Source organism: Arachis hypogaea, chromosome 15 (genome assembly GCF_003086295.3).
Source record: "Arachis hypogaea cultivar Tifrunner chromosome 15, arahy.Tifrunner.gnm2.J5K5, whole genome shotgun sequence".
NCBI classification, from domain to species: Eukaryota; Viridiplantae; Streptophyta; class Magnoliopsida; order Fabales; family Fabaceae; genus Arachis; species Arachis hypogaea.
The window spans coordinates 128,324,803-128,345,004 of NC_092050.1; the positions used below are offsets into that span (position 1 = coordinate 128,324,803).

Below are 20,202 nucleotides of genomic sequence, written 5' to 3' on the forward strand. Positions count from 1 at the left end.
GAGGCAGCAGATCTTCCATCTCTCTTTTCTTTGCTCTCCGTGCTCTTTCTCTCTCCTTCTTCATGGGTGTGTGTGTTTGTGTTTTTGGAAGAAAGGGGAGGGGTGTGGCGGCTGAAGGGAAGGAAAATTAGGGTGAGAGTTGTGTGTGTGGAGTTTTATGGTTAGGGTTTGTGAATTAAAAAGGGGTGGGGTAGTTTTAGTTATTCTTAATAAAATTAAGGGTAATGGAGTAATTGAAAACTAATTTTAATCCAATAATAAAATCTATAAAAAAATACTATTTAATTATCAATTTACAGTTTATTTTTAAATAAATACTCTACTTCAATAATTAGAGATAATCAAATTAATTTTTTTAATTATAAAATAAAGTTAAAAATCTAATTATTCAAATTAAAGCATATAAAATTTTAATTATTCTTCAATTACTAAAGTTTTAAATCAATAACAAAAAATATCCAATGAATATAAAAATCTTTGAAAATAATATCTTGAATGAATAAAATAAATCATAAATTATTTATTATTTAATTTCAAAAAAATCTAAGGTCTTATTACACCCATGTTCACACGCCTGGCGTATAATTAGGAAAGCTCCCCGGGGAGCATGCATGCAAGGACGTCCGGCGTCCTTAATTGACGCCGAGCATTTTCAAATCAAATACACCTCATTCAAAATTACGTTGATTAGGATTTTATCTTATCCTTTTTCTTTTCATGCACGTATGCTTTTGTCAATAATTTATACTCATTATTCTGTTAATCTTTAAGTTTAATGTAAATCTCGAAGTTTAGTGTAAACCCCTAAGTTTGGTGTTGATAACACCATAGATCATAAAGAACCTGCACACGAAGCAGTGGTGATAAACTTGGGTAAGATCAAAATAAGATGAATCCTCTTTAATGGTGGTTAGTTATTTCTTTCTCGTTTGTTCATTGTTTTTTCTTCTACTTTTTCTTTATCTTTGTTTTGTATTTTGTTTCCTTTTTGTTTTCTTGTTCGCATGCACTGCATATTCTATCTTTTTTTTTTTACCTTAAACTTAAAATTTGAATGCTTGTTCTTCTAATAACTATTTTTATAGAAGATATCTTGATGAAAGGATTGAATTAAATAATTTAAAAACAAACAGTAGAGGTGTTTAAGTATATGCGGTTACATTTGAAGAAATATGAAATACTTAAATCTTGAGAAAATAGAAAAAGGAATCTTCAAGAACAGAAATTTAAAAAAGTATTATGAGGATTCGACTATCAATCTTTTGAAGCAATTGACAAAATAAAAATAAAAAATAAAAAATGATGGAAAGATCAAAAGAAATCAAAAGTTCCAAGGCTTTGAGTACCAATGATTAGGGCCCAGTTATGTGCTTGTAATGTTTCTGTTTGAAGGATAAACTTGGGCTAGTAAATTCGAGAGGTACTTTATCACCTAATAACTTGGGCCAACTAGACCGGGATTATCGATTGAAAGCATGTTTAAAGAGTTACCTTAAGACAAAATATTAAGAAGTCCAAAGAAGCTCTGGGTCGATGCTTGGGTCAAAATCCTAGTTATATGCTTGTGTTGTGACTGTGTTAAGGAGAGGCTTGGATAATTAGATCTGAGGGATGCTTTATCACCGGATAACTTGGGCCAACTGGCCCGGGATTATCGATTAAAAGTCCGTTAAGAGCTGCCTTGTCACAAAGCACTAAAAGTCAAAAGCCCATAAAATATATTTCTCCTAATCTAAATAAGAAGTAAACTGCCTTCAAGTCATTCAAATTTAAAAGAATTCTCATAATACGATTTAAAATTCAGTTTTGAAAATGTCTAAATTCTAAGTATGTATGATTCATGAAAGATAAGAGAGCTAAACATAGCCACAAGGATTATCATAAATCTCACTTTTTGTTTTCAATCTTAAAGCTTTTCAAATATTTTTCATTAACCTAAACTCCGTTTATCCTTTTTTTTTACTTAAGGACAAGTAAAGTTTTAAGTTGGTGTTGTGATGACACATCATCTTAAGTGATTTTTAAAGTCTTTTTTCATTTATTTTCTTTGGTTTTAATCAAATTACTTATGTTTTCTAATGAAATTTAATAAATAATCAAATATATGAAGTTGTGTTAGTGTTTTTATGATTTCAGAATTTTTTCACTAAAAAATAATCAAAAATCAAAGGAAAAATTCAAAAACAACAAAAACATGGCCTAAGAAAACAAAAGCGTGCCCTAAAGGAATTGAAGCTCCCATGCTTGACGGATGGAATCCACGCCTGGCGGACCATCCAAGGAGTGAAGCACGCTCGGCAGCCATCTCCTGTGCCCGGCGGATGAACTCCAAGCCCAGCTGCCTCCCTTAACTCCTCATCTCCGCCGAGCATCCCTCCATGCAATAATGCACACGCCTGGTGTGTGTATGTCTCTAGAAGTGTGTCTTATGGACCTTGTGCACAATTTTCTCTAATACAAGCCCATATTAAATATAATTACAACTCTCAAGAAGCACAATTAAGGCCCAAGTTTAATTATCCACATCATTAGAGGCCTTAATCACATTCAAAATGTTGAAGACTCTAGAAGATTAGTTATTAATTCTTTCTAGAAACATAAGGGATTCAGTTGTTAGATTTGATTTGAATTATTGTTTTGAATATTTGAATTTACAAGTCAGTAATTAGTTAGCTTATCTTTTTATCCAAAAGATAAGATTAGTTTAGTTTGAATTTGTATTCTAGAATTAGAATATAAATAAGTGAACCTAGTTCACAGGGAGGGGGATCTTCAGATCCAAAACCAGACATTCAGGTCCTCCGTAATCTCTTTTTATTGTTTGCTTTCCTTTTCGATGGGTAACTAATTTTTTGTCAAAGGGTTATGAGCTCTGTTTATGTTTTCTATGGGTTATTAATCTACGTTTATTTTATTTTAAAGTTTTGCATTGATCTATTTCATGATTGAGTTATCCATTCTTCATTCGGATTAGTGGTATCGAAAGGTATGCTAATCTCTTTTGAATTCTTTTATTATAATTGGAAAATTTGATATTTGAGTTAAAACTTGAAAACTCTTTCACATGACTCTTTGAATTCGGCTATGAATAGTGGTTAAATTAGTGTGTAACACGTGCATGATTTTCAATCACTCTAATTTTGAATAAGTGACATATAATTCGGATTAGAACAACTTTTGAAAATTGTGTTTTTCTTCTAAAGATTTTATTAGACAGGACTAACTTGAATATGTGACATGTAATTGGACCTAAGGACTACTTTTAAATCTTATTTGAAAACTAAATCAGTTTTTATGCTTAATCTCTTGATTAATTAACTGACGACTAATTAATGCTTGAGAAATTGAGGAACCAAGGAATTGAAAATCGGTTACTAAAGATTTGTCGGGAAAGATCTTTGCAAACTTCAAGATAAGTAAACAAGGTTTGATTTCTCTAAAAGTATAAACATCTTTGAAACCCTTGACTCTAACCATCACTGCCTTCTCGCAAATCAACATTCAAGCTTTCTATCTGTAAGGATTCAAGCATTCAAGAACTCAAGGTTTTCAAGCTCTCAGCAAGACACAATCTTGCCCCCTTAAAATCAGGTTTTATTAATTTAATTAGGAATTTAATTTGACAATTGCTTGCTCAATCCTTTAATCCTCGTGGAAACGATATCCACTCACCATGGTATTACCTGGGCGATCCGATGCACTTTCTGATATCCGTGAACTTCAATTTTTGCTTATCAACTGTGCCTCTCTTATTTTTGTGTCTCACAAGCCAAACAAAGAACATGTACCACCGTGTTCATGTCTTTGGCGGCTAACAGAGACAAAAAACAAATAGAGTCTAAACAACGCTATCTTACTGTGCAGACAACTATTTGGACTCCACAAAGATGTTAAAATCAATTTAGTTTCTTAATAGACCTAATTTAACTTTTTAATGAACCAAATTTTATAGATGTAGACGGCTCAATTTAGTCGATTGAGGAATTATTGAATTAAGAAATTAACTAAATTAAATTGATGATGACAAACATTATTTTTAGTGGGCTAATCACTAAATTAGTTTTGATTATTTCTGATTAAGTGATGCAGGCCATAATTAGCAAACATAGCAGCAGCCCAATATGGAACAAAATGAATCTACTAGTGGGCCGTCTAAACAAAGGAAGCCCAAAGAAATCAAAGCAAGAAATTCAGCTGGGTCAATTGGATCAAATCCAACCTAAGCCCAATGTAATTCTCTCAAGCTAATCTCTCCAAGTGCTTGCCTCCAAAGCAACGTTCCTTTTTCAATTTGGACAGAACTCAGAGAAGAGAGAGAGTGCTTCATTCCTAAGTCAATCATTGAAGAAGAAAGAAAGAGAAGAGCTAAGCAAAGAGGTTAAGGTCTAATCACCCAAATCAAACCATATCAAGCTAAGACAGAGGCTAAAGGTGATTCATTTCCTTTTACATGCATCTTACTTTCTTCCCTCATTCTCTAAATCTCTGCTACTTCATTTTGAGATATATGGAAAAAGTGATTTCTGAGGTACACTGCTGTGAATCAAAGGCCAAGATCATTTCTTGGGGACCAAGTAGTATCTCAAGGGTTCATATGTGAGATTGCCATTGAAAACTTTTCTTCTTTGCTGTTCTGAGTCTTTCAGTCAAGAAAAATGGATCTGTTCCAAAATTCCAATTTGGGATTAACAGAAGAAAGTGGATGGCTAAGTTAGTGAAGCACAAAGCTCGAGGGTTGACCTGGAAGAGAGCATCTCAGCAACATGCAAGGAGATACAAAAAGAAAAAAATTTTATTTCTATTGAAGCAAGGAGAGAGAACCAAGGTTTAAATTTCATGTTTTGAGAAGTCTTCTCTGAGAAAGTTCATCAACTTGGATACTGCTTTCTATCAAAGGAGCATTCCACCAGAATGAGGAACGAAATCAGAGTTAAGCAAATCTGGTTCATCGCATAGTAATAGAGGCTGTTGAAGCAATCAATCTCCTTCATGTTTTACAAATTGTAGTTTTCATTTTTAATGTATATCTTTCTGTAATTTCTTGAGAGTGAAAAGGCATAAAGAGGGAGATCAAGTAAAAGCCAAAGAGTGATAAAAAGGTTGAGTGACACACTTGAGAGAAAAGCCTAGAGTGATTTTAGATTTCTTTAGGTTGGTTTTGTGTCTTGTATGTTGTACCAGTGAGGTACCCGTTTCTTAGTTGGATAAGCACTAAGAGTGAAGAGTTAGGTATTAGCATAACCAAGTTAAGTTAGGTTAGAACTTGAAAGGGAAAGGATATTGTGTCAATCCTGTGGAATTGGTATATGTAATACTTTAACTATAGTGAAAATTTCACCACTGTTGTGGTGGAGACTGGATGTAGGTTGCATTGCACAAGGCAACTGAAACAGGATACATGATGGTGTCAGCTTCTCACTTCCCTTCTCTGTTCTGTTTTCTTATATTCATGAGATAAAATGAAATTGTCTCATAAATTTTTCGCTGCTGAGTTCAAACAGATTTAGATTGAAAGTTTGTAATTAAAGGGTTATTTGATTAAAGTAAAAGAAGGCCATAGATTCACTCCCCATTCTCTAAGCCTTCTACAACCTTCAATTGGTATCAAGAGCCTTGGTCTCAAGAATCAAGCTTCACCGCTAGAAGCAATGGTCCAATGGCGAACAACTTGGGCACAACCACAGTTGCCTACACTCTAACTGAAGGCCAGTCAAACAATAGGCCTCCATTCTTCAACGGAAAGAACTATGTCTACTGGAAAGAGAGGATGAGGATCTTCATCCAATCCATTGACTATAACATATGGAAGATCATTGTAAGCGGCCCCAAGATTCCAACAAAAACAAGTGCTGATAGAGTGGTGACTCCAAAAGAAGAAACTGAATGGAATGACGACGACAAGAAGAAAATAGAACTGAATGCCAAGGCCATCAACCTTCTTCACTGTGCTATCAGCTTACTAAAAAATGTCTAGATGCAAGACAGTCAAAGAAATCTGGGAGAAACTCCAGGTTACACACGAAGGCACTAAACAGGTCAAAGAAACGAGGATTGATATACTACGAAAAAGAATACGAGATGTTCAACATGAAGGATGGAGAAAGTATTGATGAAGTGTTTGAGAGATTCTTAATCATAATCAACAACCTCGATGCTATGGGTACAACCTACTCAGAACAAACCTTAGTGAGAAAACTACTTAGAAGCCTCACAAAGGAATGGGAAACAACAGCCACCGTCCTAGCCGAGAGTAACAACCTAAGTCCCATAACCTATAATGAGATGAGAGAAAAACTCCTTGCCTATGAAGCCACACACACAAGCCCGGACTCAGAGAAAAAGGGAATAGCCCTTAAGTCAAAAATAGAATCAAAAGAGAGTGAGTCTAGTGATGGTTTTTTAGATGATGAACTTGTATTTTTTGCTAGGAGACTTAGAAGGCTAATGTGGAACAAAGGCAAGTCCAAGGGTTCAAGCTCAAAAGAATACAAGAAGGACTTGAGTAAGGTGAGTTGTCATCATTGCAAGGAGGCTGGACATTTTAAGTTCAACTGTCCGAAGCTCAAGAAGGAAGAAAAAGGAAAGAAAGAAAAGAAAAGAGTGATCATGGCATCTTGGGAAGATCTTGAGAATGAGTCGGATGAAGAAGAAGACTCAGAATGCGAAGCACAAATCTGCTTCATGGCTGGTGTTGATCAACTTGATGAGGTAAATTACTATGACTTGTCCATAGATGATTTACATGTTATAATTGATGATCTCACACAAAATTCTTCAAAACTGCTGGAAAAATACACTAAATGTAAATCTGAAAAAGAAATGTTGAAAGCTAAAAATGAGTTTTTGAAAGAAAAGGTGAAGGAAATTGAATGTGCTTTAGATATTATTAAAGAAAACAGATTTTTAAAATCTAAACTTGAAAAACTAAAAGGAAAGCACATTGTGGATCCTTCTCAAGAGCTTATTCCTGAAAATGAAAGACTAAATGAAATGATTAAAAGATTAATGCTGACTTAGCAAAATTTGCTTTCTAGCAACTTGGACAAATTACTTGCAAGTCAAAGACCATTGTTTGAAAAATCTAGTTAAGGATATGTGACAAATGATGATGCTGTTTTTTGATAGATCTCCTACAATATTTCTGGCCTCTTCATCGAAAACTAAGTCCAACATGGACAAATCTGTTTTAGGACATGTTCCCATATATGAAGAAAATTTTGGAAGTTCCTTTTCAAATGAAAATACTTTGTCTTCAAGAACCGAAACTGTTTCTAACAAGTCGAGTCTTGGCTATGTTCCAACCAATGAGATTACATTCAAAAAACCAACATTTAACAATAGAACCTCATCTTCAAAAAGCCAAAACACATTCAAAAATTTTTGTTGGAATGCTTTTGCAAAAAGAAAAAATCATAACAAAAATCATTTTATCAAAAGAAATGCACCTCTTCCAAAAACCAGAAAATTTCAGTCCTTTAATCATTTCCAGCATCATAACTCATCTCCATTTTAGCAACATGCATCAGAAAATTATTATTTTAATTATAAGAAATTTGGTCACTCATACTCACAATGCTTCATTGAAAAAAGAATAGTAGGAAACCAAATTTACAATGTTGTCTGTGATTTCAATGCACTTGGGCAATCAAGGTAGATTAACTTCAAAGGATCCAAATTAATTTGGATACCTAAGGTTACTTGAAGTTTTAACGCGGATTTGTCTAGCATCCAAGAACAAAAGGGAGATGTAGTACTTGGACAGTGGATGCTCAAGGCACATGATTAGAAGGTCAACTTTTTTCATCAAACTAAACAAGTATGATGGAGGCTTTGTGACCTTTGGAGATGATGGAAAAGGTAAAATTGTGGCTGTTGGAAAAGTAGGTAACAATCAATCTACTTTCATTGATGATGTCTTCTTAGTAAATGGCTTAAGGCATAATTTTTTTTAGTATAATTCAATTGTGTGACTTAGGTTATTTGGTGATTTTTAAAAGATTGGAATGCTGTGTTGTAAATGAAAAGACCAATGAAGTATTGTTTATTGCTAAGCGTTGTGATAATGTGTATGGACTTACCCTTGATGAACTAAAGGATCAAAATGTAGCTTGTTTTCATTCTAAAGAGTCTGAAAAGTGGCTATGGCATAAGAGATTAGGCCATGCAAGTATGTTTCAAATAAACAAACTTGTCAAGAAGGGATTAGTAAGAGGTCTTCCTTTGATAAGGTTTGACAAAGGCAGCGCTTAATTAGGTGGTAAACATTATGGTTTAGTAATTGTGGATGACTACTCTAGATTTGGATGGGTTTTATTTCTTGCACACAAAAATGAAGCCTTTTTGGCCTTTGAAATTTTTAGCAAGAAAGTTCAAAATGAAAAGGATTTAAAGATTTCTTCTATAAGAAGTGATCATGGAACTGAATTTGAAAACCATTAATTTGAATCCTTTTGTGAGAAATTTGGAATATCACACAACTTCTCTTGTCCAAGAATACTACAACAAAATGGTGTTGTGAAAAGAAAAAACAGGAGTATTCAAGAAATGACAAGAGCTATACTTTGTGAGAGTAATGTTCCAAAATTCCTTTGGGCTGAGGCGGTTAACACTGCTTGCCACATTTTAAATAGAACTATCATAAGGAAACTTTTGAAGAAAACACCTTATGAACTTTGGAAAGGTCACCCACCAAATTTAAATTACTTACATATCTTTGGATGCAAATGCTTTGTTCTTAATAATAAAGATAATTTGGAAAAATTTGATCCAAAGGCATATGAGTGTTTATTTGTAGGATACTCCACAAATAGTAAAGCATATAGAGTTTATCATTAAGATTCTAGAATAATTGAGGAGTCTATACATGTTACATTTTGTGATACTAACTTGGTTCAAAGTGTTTTGGAAGACTGTGATATAGGAAATCAGGTTCAAAAGGATGTTGAAAAGGCACAAAATCATGAAAATGAGAATTCTGAGCAAGTTGAATCAGAAACTGCAGCTGCTAAAAATTCTGCAAGAGATAATTCTGTTTTGTCTCATGAATCTGGAGAACATCCTGAAACTACCAGTTCCTTGAATCCCTTATTGACTGAATCTGCCTCCAAGTCCACTAGACCTCGTGAATAGAGATTCTTAAAGAATTATCCCAAGGAATTTGTCATCGGGTACGTTTCACATGGTGTCAAAACTCGTTCTTCTACTAGGAAGGCAAATGAAGAAACTAACATTGCTTTTCTGTCTCAAAGGGAGCCTCAAAACGTCAAGGAAGCTCTTGACGACCCCTCTTGGGTAAAGGCAATGAAGGATGAGCTTCATGAGTTTGAGAAGAACCAATTTTGGACATTGGTTCCAAAGCCAAGTGGAAAGAAAGTAATAGGCACCAAATGGATATTTCAGAACAAGCTTGGTGAAGATGGAAGCATTGCTAGAAATAAAGCAAGATTGGTGGTACAAGGATATGACCAAGAAGAGGGAATAGATTTTGATGAATCCTTTGCCCCTGTTGCCCGAATAGAAGCCATAAGATTTCTTCTAGCTTATGCTGCTTTTTGTGGTTTTAAATTATATCAAATGGATGTGAAATGTGCATTCTTGAATGATGTGATAGATAGAGAAGTGTATGTGGCTCAGCCACCTGGTTTTGAAAATAAAGAATTTTCTAACCATATTTTCAAACTATCAAAAGCTCTCTATGGTTTAAGACAAGCTCCTAGAGCTTGGTATGAGAGACTTAGCTCTTTTCTGTTGAAAAATGATTTTCAAAGAGGCACCACAGACACTACTCTGTTTATCAAGAATTCTAATGTTTCTTTCATTCTAGTCCAAATTTATGTTGATGACATTATTTTTAGATCAGCCAATGAATCCCTTTGTACTGAATTTGGAAAACTCATGACAAGTGAATTTGACATGAGTATAATGGGTGAACTTAATTTTTTTCTTGGACTTCAAATTAAGCAAACTAAACTTGGTATTTTTATTCATCAAGAGAAGTATGCCAAGGAACTAGTTAAAAATTTGGTATGAAATATACCAAACCCATGGGAACTCCAATGCACCCTAATTCAAAATTAGAAAAAGGAGAAACTAAGAAAGATGTAGATGAGACTAGATATAGAGGAATGATTGGCTCTCTTATGTACTTAACTTCCTCTAGACCTAATATTGTGCAAAGTGTTGGAATGTGTTCAAGATTCCAATCAAAACCAAAAGAGTCACATCTTTCAGCAGTTAAAAGGATCATTAGATATGTTCATGACACATCCAATTTTGGTTTATGGTATCCTAAGACTGATAATTTTTCTGCAGTTGGTTATTGTGATACAGATTTTGCTTGTGATAGAGTTGATAGAAGGAGCACATCAGGCACATGTTATTTCATTGGAAAGTCTATAAATGTCTGGTCAAGTAAGAAGCAGTCCACAGTGGCTTTATCTACTGTAGAGGCTGAGTATATAGCTGCTTCTTCTTGTTATTCTCAGCTTATGTGGTTAAAAACACAGCTTGCTGATTATAAATTAAATGTTGAAGATATTCTCTTGTGTGTGACAATATGAGGGCCATTAATATTTCAAAGAATCTAGTTTTGCACTCTAGAACTAAACATATTGAAGTGAGATTTCACTTGATAAGAGAACATGTTCAAAAAGGGGATATTGGCATTCAATTTGTTAAATCAGAAGAGTAATGAGCTGATATTTTTACTAAATCACTCGCTGAAGACAGATTCTGCATGCTTAAGACTAGTCTAGGGATTTTATGTCATGATTCATTGTTTGAAAATTATTGATGTGTTTGTTGAAGTTTTTGTCTCATAGGTTGGGATGAGACAATTCTGGGCATATGAAGAACCATCTCTCTGAACTTCGCTCTCTGGGCCTTATTGCATATGCTGAATCATCTGGGCCGACCTTAAAAATTCAGATTCTCAGTGGTCCTATGTGTTTCCTTAAACCCAACCACCTATGGGCCCTAAATGAGTGTTACATTATCCATGTGTTTTTATTTTATTTTATTCCTTTTGTCCTTTAGTAAAAAAATTTCAAATTTAAATTACTTTCTATTTTAATTTTTAATAAAATCAAATCACTTTTTCTTTCTTATATCAATTCCTTTCAAGGTCAAATCATAGATGATGTAATTTCATGTTTTAAAAAAAATCCTTTTTCATGGTGCGGTTACTGGTGCGGAATTTGTAACCCACTAACTTATCGGCAAGTGCACCGGGTCGTACCAAGTAATACCTTACGTGAGTAAGGGTCGATCCCACGAGGATTGATGGATTAAGCAACAATAGTATTTGATAGGCTTAGTTAGAGAAACAGAAAATAGTGTTTAGAAGTTCAAAAGCATTAAACAATAAAGAAGAGTTTGAAGACAGGCAGGTGAATAGGTGAGGAATAAAATATTGAGAAAGCAGTTAAGGTTTCAGAGTTATCTATTTTTCCGGATTAATTTTTCTTACTAACTATTTTAATCATGTAGGATTTAATTTATGGCAAACTATCTGTGACTAGACCCTAATTCCTTAGACCTTTCTAGTCTCCTCTAAAATTCATTAACTGCCAATTCCTTGGTCAATTAATTCCAATTAGAAGCTACATGATCAAATTCCAGTTTATATGCCACAAAAACTCTAATTACCCAAAAATAAAAGGATTATATGTCACGTATCCCGTTAAATCCAAATAATTAAAATTTAGGAGAATATGTTTTCAAGCTGTTGTTCAAGTAAAGAGCTTTTCCAAGTTATATAAGAACTCAAATAGAAAGAGGGTCATACTTCCGTTCCACCCAAATTCATAAGATAAAGAGCGAAAACAATTCTTAAATTATAAATCCATGCATAAATTAAAATAGAAAAAGCAATAAAATTAATCCATAGAATAGACAGAGCTCATAACCTTTACAATGGAGAATTAGTTGCTCATGGTTCAGAGTAGAAAATAAGGATTCTAATAAAATGCATTTTGGTAGTCTGGGATCTAATAATGTTGAGGTGGTATCCCCCTATTTATATCTAATCCTAATTAATTTAAAATCTATCTTTTAAACTAACATAATATCTTTTCCTATTTTTTAAAATTTGAATTTAAATTAGAATTAATTATAACAATCAGCAAATCTTCAATTGATGGATGGGGACCACTTGGCTTCACTATGATCCACGCCTAACTTGGGCTTGGCAGCATGAATTGGAGTTTAGTTGAGTGAAGCTGCGCCTAACTTGGGCTTTAGTGCGCCTAACTTGGGCTTTAATGCGCCTAACTTGAAGTGGGCAGGACCAATCTCGCGTATTGTTGTTGTGTCTTGCGCCTAACTTGAGAAATCTCAAGTTATGCGCAGCCTTGGCAGCGAGTTTGGAGAAGAAGTATGGACTATTATATATCATTGGAAAGCTCTGGAAGTTAGCTTTCCAACGTCAATGGAATCATGTCCATTGAACCTTTGTAACTCGAGTTATTCAGGTTTGAGTACAGAGAGGTCAGGGTTGACAGCATCATTCGCCTTCATCTCTTCTTTTGCAGAAACTCTATCAAATCCAGCTGAATGCTACCTAAAATAAACAGAATTGCACAAGATTCAAAGTAGCATCCATATTGGCTAAAAGATAATTAATTCTTTATTAAACTCAATAATTTAGATGCAAATTCACTAGGAAAAGATAGGAAAGATGCTCACGCATCACAACACCAAACTTGAACTGTTGCTTGTCCTCAAGCAACCAGAACTAATATAAGCTTAGGATGTGAATTTGCATGAGAATGAGAGTTCGATTAAGCTCATGTCTCTTCTTATAGTGGGGTTTACAACTGCAATCCTGAATTGTTTTGGCATCTCACTTTATCCTTTGAAGTTCAGAATGATTGGCATCCATAGGAACTCAGAATTCAGATAGTGTTATTGATTCTCCTAGTTCAGTATGTTGATTCTTGAACACAGCTACTTTATGAGTCTTGGCCGTGACCCTAAGCATTTTATTTTCCAGTATTACCACTGGATACATAAATGCCACAGACACATAGCTGGGTGAATTTTTTCAGATTGTGACTCAGCTTTGCTAGAGTCCCCAGTTAGAGGTGCCCAGAGCTCTTAAGCACACTCTTTTTGCTTTGGACCACGACTTTAACCGTTCAGTCTCAAGCTTTTCACTTGATACCTTCACGCCACAAGCATATGGTTAGGGACAGCTTGATTTTAGCCGCTTAGGCCAGGATTTTATTCCTTTGGGTCCTCCTATCCATTAATGCTCAAAGCCTTGGATCCTTTTTACTCTTTGCCTTTTAGTTTGAAGGGTTATTGGCTTTTTCTGCTTGCTTTTCTTTTTTTTTTCTTTATCTTATATAAATTTTTTTCGCAAGCTTTGTGTTTTTCACTACTTTTTCTTGCTTCAAGAATCAATTTTATGATTTTTCAGATTATCAATAACATTTCTCTTTTTTCATCATTCTTTCAAGAGCCAACAATTTTAACATTCATAAACTTCACTATCAAAAATATGCACTGTTCAAGTCATGCATTTAGAATCACAAAAAGTACCACCACATCTAAGTAAATAAGACTATTCTTCAATATAAACTCACTTTCTCATGCAATACATCACTTCTGTATTTTTTTTATTTGAATTTCAAGCTCAGTGAGTAATACATTAGACATATTTTCAGAATTAAAGCACTTAACAGAAAATTAAACTAGAACCTATGAATCTACTAATAAAAGATCATGCAATAAACAAAACAAAGTAGCAGGAAACCAGAACATAACATAATAAAAGCGGGAAAGAAAAAATGAAAGGAACTCAACCACCTTAGTTATCCGAGCGGTCGTTTTATTCTTCAGGTTGTGCTCCTTTGTGAAGATGATTCACCTCCCTTAATAAAAATAAACAGAAAACTCTTAAGCGAAGCGTCAACACCAAACTTAAAGGTTTGCTTGTCCTCAAGCAAAGAATAACTGAAAATAAAAACAAATAGTAAGAGGAATCTTCGGTTCCTGTTCTAAAATAGCTGCATGATCAGAAAAATAATAAAAACTCAATAAAAATCAAATAAGTAAGAAAGCTACTACTACGAAGAATAACTAAGGATACGAAATTATCGGGTTGCCTCCCGACAAGCGCTTCTTTAACGTCACTAGCTTGACGGTCAGCTCCTCTAAGGAGGAGGATCATAGGGGTTCAGCTCTTCACCCCTTACTTTGAATTTCTTTCCTGTGTCTCCATAAATTAGCTCAATATGCTCCAGAGAGAGAATTCTGTTTACTGTATAAATCCACACTGGATGCTTAGTTAACACCACCTTCATTCCTGGGGAGAAACCTTCAGTGGGGATCTTTTTGTTTCTCCATCCCCTGGGTATTTTCTTCTTTTTGGAAACCTCCTCCTTGGTGGATGATGCATTTCCAACACCAAACTTAGGTTTGATGTCAGGAGAAATTTTACTGATTGTTACCAAAAGAGGTTTGAGTTACAGACTCTGCTGTGCATCATCAGGGGGTTCTTGAAGGATTGGATCAATAAGCTCAGCCTGCATGCACCTCTCTTCTTCATCTGTTGAATGTATATCTTTAAAGACATGAAAGACCAGTTGCTCATTATGCACTCTAAGCACTAATTCACCCACTTCTATATCAATCAAAGCTCTTCCAGTGGCTAGGAATGGTCTTCCTAGAATTATAGAGGCATTCTCATCCTCCCCTGTATCAAGAATTATAAAATCTGCTAGGAGGAAGAACTTACCCACTTTGACCAAGATATTCTCCACTAATCCGTATGTAGGCTTCATAGATTTATCTGCCATCTGTAATGCTATCTTTGTGGGTTGTGCCTCTTGGATCTGCAGCTTCTTCATCACATACAAGGGCATTAAATTGATGCTTGCTCCCAGATCACATAACGCTTTCTCAAAGGTTGTGCTCCCAAAGGTGCATGAAATTTGAAAGCTCCCTGGATCTGGCATCTTCTTTGGTAAGTTATTCTGAATGATGGCACTGCATTCTTTAGTCAGGACCACTGTCTCATCTCCTTTTAAAGGCTTCTTCTTTGACAACAGCTCCTTCATGAACTTGGCATAGAGAGGCATTTGTTCCAAAACCTCAGCAAAAAGAATATTGATTTGTAACTTTCTGAAGATTTCCAAGAACTTTGAAAACTGCTTGTCCTTGGTCTCCTTCTGAAGTCTCTGAGGATATGGCATTTTAGGCTTGTACTCGGGAGCCTTTGGCAAAGTAGGATAAGTGTCAAGAGAGTCTGGGAATGGGTTGTCTGCACGCTTTTGAGGGGTGTGCTCCACTTCTCCCTTCTTCTCCTCTAGAGCTTCCTTTTCAACTAGCTCTTCATTGGCCTTGGTCTCAGAGCTAGATACTTTACCACTTCTCAATTGAATAACCTTGCAATCTTCTCCTGGGTTCACCATTGTATCCTCTTGAAATGTACTTGCAGACCTCTCAAGTATTTGCTTGCTCAGTTGGCCCACTAGCACCTCTAAGTTTCTAATGGAGGCTCTGGTTTCCTACATAACTTGTACTTCTGTACTTGCCACTTGTCCACTTATCAAGGTGATAGCCTTACATTCATCTCTTGGATTTGGAATTGTGTTATCAGGAAGGCTATTAGTGGTCCTCTGATCAATTTCAGTGACTTTTGTGGCTAATTTACCCATTTGAATCTCCAGGTTCTTGATGGATGCTCTGGTTTCCTGTCTAAAACCTGTCAATATTGCTTCCAAATCATTGTTCTGCTGGAAACCACCCTGAGAACTATTGTTGAAGTTCTGAGGTCTCTGAGGTTGGTCCCTCCATCCAAAATTTGGTGATTTCTCCATCTCTGGTTGTATGTCTTAGAATATGGATCATTGTTGGGATTCCTAGGATCACTCCCCATGTAATTCACCTGTTCAGAAGAAGGTTGAGCATAATCATAATTATCATTTTGCACAAAATTACCTGTCATGTCATAGGAGATTTCTTGTGGTGAATTTTGTGTGTTGATAGTTGAGACTTGCATGCCACCCATCTGTTGAGTAAGTAGATTTATTTGCTGAGACATAAACTTGTTCTAAGCAAGAAGAGCATTAACAACTTTCACTTCCAACACGCCTCTCTTCTGAGAGGTTTCAGAGTTCACAGGGTTCCTGTTAGATGAGTATAGATATTGGTTGCTTGCAACCAATTCAATCAGCTCAATAGTCTCCTCTGGTATCTTTTTCTTATGCAGTGAACCGCCTGCAGAAGTGTTTAGGCTCATCTTGGACATCTCACCCAAACCTTCATAAAAGATATCTAGTTGGGTCCATTTGGAGAACATGTCCGGAGGGCATTGCCTAGTCAGTAGCTTGTATCTCTCCCAAGCTTCATAAAGAGTTTCACCCTCCTTCTGTCTGAAAGTCTGAACCTCCAACCTGAGCTTAGTCAGCTTCTTTGGTGGGAAAAATTTAGTGAGAAATTCTGTAACAACCTTTTCCTAAGTATTCAGACTCTCCTTTGGTTGGGAATCTAACCAAAGCTTTGCTTTATCTTTCAGAGCAAATGGGAAGAGCATGAGTTTGTACACCTCTGGGTTCACTCTATTTGTCTTCACAATATCACAAATCTACAGAAAATCAGATATAAACTGATTTGGATCTTCATGAGGAAGTCCATGATATTGGCAGTTTTGTTGCACCAGGGTGATCAATTGTGGCTTCAACTCAAAGTTGTTTGCAGCTATAGGAGGTACCACAATGCTTTTTCCATAAAGATCCGCAGTAGAGACAGAATAAGAGCCAAGCACTCTCCTTTGTTGCTCATCCCTATTCGGATTTGCCACATTGACATTAGCATTATTGTTAGGATCCATAGTGGACTCTGTAGCCTTGTAAAGTCTTGCTTGTTGCAAACGCCGCCTGAAAGTTCTTTCAGGTTCAGGATCAAAGTCTAAGAGATATTCTTTGTCTCTGTTCCTGCGCATACACAAACAGAAAACAAGAAAAGATGGGACTCTCTACGTCAGAGTGTAGAGAAGTCCCTGTGAGGGAACCTGTGTAAAGAAATAAAATAAAAATACAAATAAATAAAAAAAATTGAAAATTGCAATTAAAATTAAGACAAAAATTTTGAAATTATTAAGCCAAAATAATAAAAATAAAAATAAAATTAATTAGAAAACACCAAACTTAATTTCAGAAATTAAAAAAATATTGGTGCTATTTATTTATTTATTTAAATTTTTATTTTTATTTTTTTTAATAATAAAAGTAAAATAAAATAAAAAAAAGGATACGGTATAAAGGGAAGGGGGGAAGTAAATGAAAAGGAAAAAGAAAAAAAATAACGTAAAGGAAAAAAAAGAAAAAATTAACGTAAAGGAAAAAAGAAAAAATAACGTAAAAAAAAAGAAATGCAAAATAAAAATTATATATATATATATATATATATATATATATATATAATCTAAGCAATCAAACAACGAATAATTGTTAATTACTATCAATTTCCGGTAACGGCGCCAAAAACTTGGTGTGAAATTTGTAACCCACTAACTTACCGGTAAGTGCACCGGGTCGTACCAAGTAATACCTTACGTGAGTAAGGGTTGATCCCACGAGAATTGATGGATTAAGCAACAATAGTGTTTGATAGGCTTAGTTAGACAAAAAGAAAATAGTGTTTGGAAGTTCAAAAGCATTAAACAATAAAGAAGAGTTTGAAGACAAGCAGGTGAATAGGTGAGGAATAAAATATTGAGAAAGCAGTTAAGGTTTTAGAGTTATCTATTTTTACGGATTAATTTTTCTTACTAACTATTTTAATCATGTAGGATTTAATTTATGGCAAACTATATGTGACTAGACCCTAATTCCTTAGACCTTTCTAGTCTCCTCTAAAATTCATTAACTGCCAATTCCTTGGTCAATTAATTCCAATTAGAAGCTACATGATCAAATTCCAGTTTATATGCCACAAAAACTCTAATTACCCAAAAATAAAAGGATTATCTGTCACGTATCCCGTTAAATCCAGATAATTAAAATTTAGGAGAATATGTTTTCAAGCTGTTGTTCAAGTAAAGAGCTTTTCCAAGTTATACAAGAACTCAAATAGAAAGAGGGTCATACTTCCGTTCCACCCAAATTCATAAGATAAAGAGCGAAAACAATTCTTAAATTATAAATCCATGCATAAATTAAAATAGAAAAAGCAATAAAATTAATCCATAGAAATAGACAGAGCTCCTAACCTTAACAATGGAGGATTAGTTGCTCATGGTTCAGAGTAGAAAATAAGGATTCTAATAAAATGTATTTTGGTAGTCTGGAATCTAATAATGTTGAGGTGGTATCCCCCTATTTATATCTAATCCTAATTAATTTAAAATATATCTTTAAAATTAACATAATATCTTTTCCTATTTGTTAAAATTTGAATTTAAATTAGAATTAATTATAGCAATCAGCAAATCTTCAATTGATGGATGGAGACCACTTGGCTTCACTATGATCCACGCCTAACTTGGGCTTGGCAGCATGAATTGGAGTTTAGTTGAGTGAAGCTGCGCCTAACTTGGGCTTTAGTGCGCCTAACTTGAAGTGGGCAGGACCAATCTCGCGTATTGTTGTTGTGTCTTGCGCCTAACTTGAGAAATCTCAAGTTATGCGCAGCCTTAGCAGCGAGTTCGGAGAAGAAGTATGAACTATTATATATCGTTGGAAAGCTCTGAAAGTTAGCTTTCCAACGCCACTGAAATTACGTCCATTGGACCTTTGTAGCTCGAGTTATTAAGGTTTGAGTACAGAGAGGTTAGGGTTGACAGCATCATTCGCCTTCATCTCTTCTTCTGCAGAAACTCCATCAAATCCAGCTGAATGCTACCTAAAATAAACAGAATTACACAAGATTCAAAGTAGCATCCATATTGGCTAAAAGATAATTAATTCTTTATTAAACTCAACAATTTAGATACAAATTCACTAAAAAAAGATAGGAAAGATGCTCACGCATCAGTTACCAACACTCCATCTTCTCCCTTCATAACTCCTTCCTTCAACCCTTCGGTTTTTCCCCGTTACCTTTACTTCGTCTCTTTGTTCCAAAATAAAAAACCAACCAAATGAGGAAGAAAATTGTTCTTCAAAATCCTCCTTGTGAAAAGGTTCTCAAGCTTCTAGCAAAATCAAAACCCTCCACTCGTTCACAAGACCGAACCTTTACACCTTCTCCTTCTCTTCCTACATCTCCTCCTCGCACAGATTCCATGGCTCGCACCAAGAATCCCTCAAGGATTCCATCTTCCTCCAAGCCAACCTCAACTCCTAGCGCTCCTCACAGCGCTCCATTGAATCCAAGCACCTTGAAAGGGAAACGCCCTGCTGTAGTTGAACCAGCCACTGAGCCAACTCAACCTAAGACAAGGTCTGTTTCCAATCGTCCTTAGAGAGGTAAATTACGTATCCCTCTTAAATCTGTTAGGAAATTAGACATTGATCTCTTTGCATACAAATCACACTTTATGACCTCCCACTCAAACTATAACCCTCATAGGTTTAGGTCTGCCATGAATAATAATTTTTTTGACGGAGTCATTCAGTACCGTACCCTATGTCCCATTTTTCTTACTGATTTACCCTCTCTGAAAAGTAAAGGTTTTTCTTTTGTTGAAAATTTGGAATTTCTGGACTGGCATCATCTTTTTAAAATTAAAAAGCCTGTTTACCCACTATTAGTCAGGGAGTTTTATGCAAATATGACATACCATGAGGGAAGTATTCATTCTTATGTCAAGGGCCGAGACATTGTGCTAAATAATGAAACTATCAGTGATTCCTTAAAATACACTAATGTTAGAGCATGTGCCTATGCTTCGGGTAAGTGAGATGAAGGAGTTGATATCTATTTCAATGATGCTCTGGCTTATATATGTGAACACGTTTCTCTGATTGATGGCATCACACCCTCACAAGGCCCTGGGTTATAATCGTGCTCAGCTGCACCATATAGTAAATCATATTATCCTTCCTCAGAGTGGTTCATACCAAAGGGTATCGTACACTAACACCCTTGTTTTATATGCTATTCTCACAAAAATAGAAATCTCTTTTGCTTATTTAATGGTAAGATATATGTTTGATTCTGTTAGAACTGAGAAAGATAAAGTCCTTCCTTATGCCATGTTCTTAACTTGTATTTTTTAGCATTTTGGTGTTGACTTGTCAAATGAGGATTATG

The 20,202-nt window shown here is 35.1% G+C and overlaps 1 non-coding gene across 1 annotated transcript; it reads left to right on the forward strand.

The window, feature by feature from the left end:
- Positions 1–16,299: 16,299 nt before the first annotated feature.
- On the forward strand, positions 16,300–16,408 carry LOC112752832 (small nucleolar RNA R71). Its single transcript, XR_003177245.1, has one exon. It is a non-coding gene; the product is annotated as a small nucleolar RNA R71 (small nucleolar RNA).
- The last annotated feature ends 3,794 nt before the right edge of the window (positions 16,409–20,202 follow it).